This window comes from Carlito syrichta, unplaced genomic scaffold (assembly GCF_000164805.1).
Source record: "Carlito syrichta isolate Samal-C Ts95f unplaced genomic scaffold, Tarsius_syrichta-2.0.1 Scaffold307942, whole genome shotgun sequence".
In the NCBI taxonomy this organism is placed as follows: domain Eukaryota; kingdom Metazoa; phylum Chordata; class Mammalia; order Primates; family Tarsiidae; genus Carlito; species Carlito syrichta.
Window position 1 is genome coordinate 3,293 of NW_007252038.1, and position 4,719 is coordinate 8,011.

Below are 4,719 nucleotides of genomic sequence, written 5' to 3' on the forward strand. Positions count from 1 at the left end.
GACCACAAAAACCCTAATCTCAGCAGAACAATCCAGATCACCAAAATAAAAGCCCAAATCCAGGACATAAAAGGCAAAAAGATAATACAAAAAAATCAAAGAAACAAAAAGCTGGTTCTTTGAAAGGATAAACAAGATCGATGGTCCCCTAGCTAGACTGACCAAGAAAAAAAAGAGAAAAAACCCAAATAAGCACAATCAGAAACACAAAAGATGAAGTCACATCTGACCCTCAAGAAATAAAAAAGATCATTAGAGACTACTATGTACACTTGTATGGAAACAAACTTGAAAACCTTAAGGAAATGGATTACTTTCTGACATCACACAACCTATCTAGGTTGGAACAAGAAGAAATTGAGACCCTAAATAGACCAAAAACAATCAAGGAAATCGACTACATAATAAGAAAACTACCTACAAAAAAAAGCCCTCCTCCTGATGACTTTCTAGCAGAATTCAACAAGACATTTAAGGAGGAGCTGATACCAATCCTACTGAAGGTAATCCAGGCAATTGAAAAAGATGGAACTCTCCCCAAATCATTTTTCGAAGCCAACATCACATTGATACCCAAGCCAGGTAAAGATCCAACAAAGAAAGAGAACTACAGGCCAATATCTTTGATGGACATGGATGCTAAAATTCTCAACAAGATCCTAGCAAACCGGATTCAGCAATACATCTCAAAAATCATCCATCATGACCAAGTAGGCTTCATACCTGGGATGCAAGACTGGTTCAACATTCGTAAAACCATAAATGTAATTAAATACATCAACAGATGTCAAAACAAAAACCACATGAATATATCATTAGATGTAGAAAAAGCTTTTGATAAAATCCAGCACCCCATCTTAATAAAAACCCTCGAACATCTAGGCATATGGGGAACATACCTCAAAATAGTAAAAGCCATCTATGAGAAACCAACAGCGAGCATACTCCTAAATGGACAAAAATTGGAACCATTTCCCCTAAAAACTGGAACAAGACAAGGATGCCCACACTCATCCCTCCTTTTCAACATAATATTGGAAGTTCTGGCTCAAGCAATCAGAGAAGAGAAGGCAATCAGGGGTATTCAAATAGGAAAAGAGGAAGTCAAGTTATCTCTCTTTGCAGATGATATGATTGGGTACCTTGAAAATCCAAGAGAATCTGTCAAAAACCTCCTTACACTGATAAAGGCCTTTGGCAAAGTCTCAGGATACAAAATAAATGTGCAAAAGACAATCGCATTTCTTTACACCAATAATAAACAAACAGAAACCCAAATAGAAACCACAATTCCATTCACAATAGCTACAAAAAAAATGAAATACCTTGGCATCTTCCTAACCAGAGACGTGAAAGACCTTTACAATGAAAACTACAAAACACTGCTCAAAGAAATCAAAGATGACACAAACAAGTGGAAAAATGTCCCGTGCTCATGGATTGAAAGAAGATGTCCATCTTACCTAAGGCAATCTACAAATTCAATGCAATACTCATCAAATTACCAGCAACATTCTTCTCAGACCTAGAAAAAACAATACAGGAATTCATATGGAAACACAAATATCCAAGAATAGCCAGAGCAATCCTCAGCAAAAACAACAAAGCAGGTGGTATCACATTACCAGACTTCAAACTTTACTATAAAGCTACAATAATCAAAACAGCTTGGTATTGGTACAGGAACAGGCATACAGACCAATGGAATACAATTGAGATTCCAGAAGCAAAACCTCAATTTCTCAACCAACTCATCTTCAACAAAGCCCCACCACCTACCACTGGGGAGAGAAGAACCTATTCAGTAAATGGTGCTGGGAAAACTGACTGACCACATGCAGAAGATTGAAACAGGACCACTATCTATCCCCATACACAAAAATGAAGTCCAAATGGATCAGAGACCTAAATGTAAAACCTCAAACCATAAGAACCTTAGAAAATGAAGGAAATACCCTCATGGAAATCAGAACTGGCATCCAATTGCTGAACAAAACCTGAAACCCACAGGCCATAAGAGAGAAGATAGACAAGTAGAACCTTATTAAACTGACAAGCTTCTGCAAAGCCAAAGAAACCATCAAGAGAGCAGAGAGACAGCCTACATACTGGGAAAAAGTATGTGCCAACACCAGGTCTGACAAAGGCCTAACATCTTGGATCTACAAGGAGCTCAAACGTGCTGAAAAGAAAAAAACAAACAACCCCGTTATAAAATGGGCAAAAGATATGAACAGACACTTCACAAAGGAAGACATCTGAGCAGCCAATAGACACATGAAGAAATGTTCAACCTCACTAATCATCAGAGAGATGTAAATCAAAACCACACTGAGATACCACTTAACTCCAGTCAGAATGGCAATTATTAACAACTCAAAAAATAACAGTTGCTAGAGAGGGTGTGGCGAAAAGGGAACACTTCTAAACTGTTGGTGGGAGTGTAAACTAGTACAACCTCTGTGGAAAGCAGTGTGGTGATTCCTAAAAGCTCTAAATACCAACCTCCCATATGACCCCGCAATCCCCCTATGGGGAATATATCCTGAAGAAGTCAAATCACTCTATAAAAAAGATACCTGCCCATGTATGTTTATTGCAGCATTGTGCACAATAGCAAGAACCTGGAAGCAACCATGCTGCCCATCAAAAGAGAACTGGATTAAAAAAATTTGGTACATATACACGATGGAATACTATGCAGCTATAAGAAAGAACAAAATCATGAATTTCGCAGCAACCTGGATGGAACTAGAGTCTATAGTACTGAGTGACCTCTCACAGAAACAAAGATCCGAGTATCACATGTTTTCACTCATATAATGGATCTTGAACATCCAATGTGATACTATAAGAAAATAACTGACAGCAGTGGGAAACTATGGGCGGGGGGAGAGAGATGGGATTAACAGTAGCAAATATCTGTCTGGGGATGGGGAAACACCTCTCATCAACAAGGGTGCCTGAACGAAACGTATTTGTATACCTAACCCTTAACTGTACCCCACAATATCATAATAAAAAATAAAATGAATGAATTAATGAATTAATTAAACATTTATGGAATACTTGCTATTAAAAAAACACAGGTGGCACTCCCCACACTCACTGCCACCATGTCACAGATATGCTCCTATTACCCACAGTCCTCTGCCAGATGAGACCAGTATCCAGTGTTCTGGCTCCTCCTCTCACTTGGGCCTATGCCAAAGATGAAAAGCTTGGTGCAATATCCCACAGTCCTCTGCCAGATGAGACCAGTGTCCAGAGTTCTGGCTCCTCCTCTCACGTGGGCCTATGCCAGAGATGAAAAGCTTGGTGCAAACGCCTGAGCCTTGATGCTTTCAGGTGTGAACCTTTTAGCCAACGCTGTAGCCATTATGAAAAGACTGAAGGGAAGAACAGCAGTTACTGAACAGAGTTGAGGAAGCCCCAAAGTGAGAAAACCTGATGTGACTGTAGCACAGTCAGTTCACTTAAAAAATAAATATAAAAACAGTGGAGCTAAATTTGTTCAAGATGCTGCTGATAACAAACAAAATGACTGGGTGGTACCATGGCCACTACACTGGCACACTCTTCTGCCCAGAAAGGTTCCAAGATCAGCAAAGGTGGCTGATCCTGTGGGAATCAAGACAGTGTGATGTCAGCTGTCCAATACTACCACTGGTGAACTTAAGTAGTCTAAACTTGGAACAACCCCCAAGTAACTTCTCAGGTGCTACAATTTCTGCAAACAGAGACAAAGAAATGGGCAACATCATTTCTGATGCAATGAAAAAAGTTGCAAGAAACACAGTGTTTCCTTTTTCATCACAGTTAATAAAGGAAAAACAGTGAGTGATATCAGAATTAGAAATTACCAAAGGCATTAAGTTTGACAGAGGCTCTGTTTCTCCAGATTTTATTAATACATTAAAATGTCAGAAATGTGAATTCCAGGAAGTCCATGTTCCACTGAGTGAAAAGAAAACTAGTGTCTGGTCCATAGTACCTGCCCCTGAAACTGCCAGTGCTTACCACAAGCCCTTGGTCGTTACTGTTGCAGATGTCGACATGGAAGCTCTAAGTATACTCATTTTGAATAGGCTAAAAGTTGGTCTTCAGGTTGTAGCAGTCAAAGCTCCACACAAAGAACCAGCTTAAAGACATGGCTGTTGCTACTGGGATACAGTGTTTGGAAGAGAGGGGCTGACCCAAAATCCTGAAGACATTCAGCCTTGTGACAGAGGAAAAGTTAAAGTTGGGGAGGTCATTGTGGCCAAAGATGATGCTATATTCTTGAAAGGAAAAGGTGACAAGGCTCAAATTGGAAAATGTATTCAAGAAATCATCAAGCAGTTTGATGTCACAACTAGTAAATATGAAAAGCAACTGGATGAATGCCTGGTGACACTCTCAGATGGAGCTGCTATGCTGAGGCTGATGGGATGGATGACATCGGGGCAAACAAGAAGAAAGACAGGGTCTCAGACACCCTTAAAGCTATAAGAGCTCTCTAGAAAGAGGACTGTTCTGGGCTGTGTTGTCCCCACTTCAGTGCATCCCAGCCTTGGATTCATTAGTTCCAGCTCATGAAGATCAAAAAATTGGCATAGAAATTATTAAAAGAACATAAGAAACTCCTGCAGTGACCACTGCTAAGAATGCAGGTGTGCAGGACTTTTGAGAGCTGAAAAAATCACGTACAGTTTCACAGAAGTTGGTTATGACCTTGTG

The 4,719-nt window shown here is 39.8% G+C and overlaps 1 pseudogene; it reads left to right on the top strand.

Annotated features, from left to right (window-relative positions):
* The first annotated feature begins 3,540 nt into the window (after positions 1-3,540).
* On the top strand, positions 3,541-4,491 carry LOC103267117 (annotated as a pseudogene).
* The last annotated feature ends 228 nt before the right edge of the window (positions 4,492-4,719 follow it).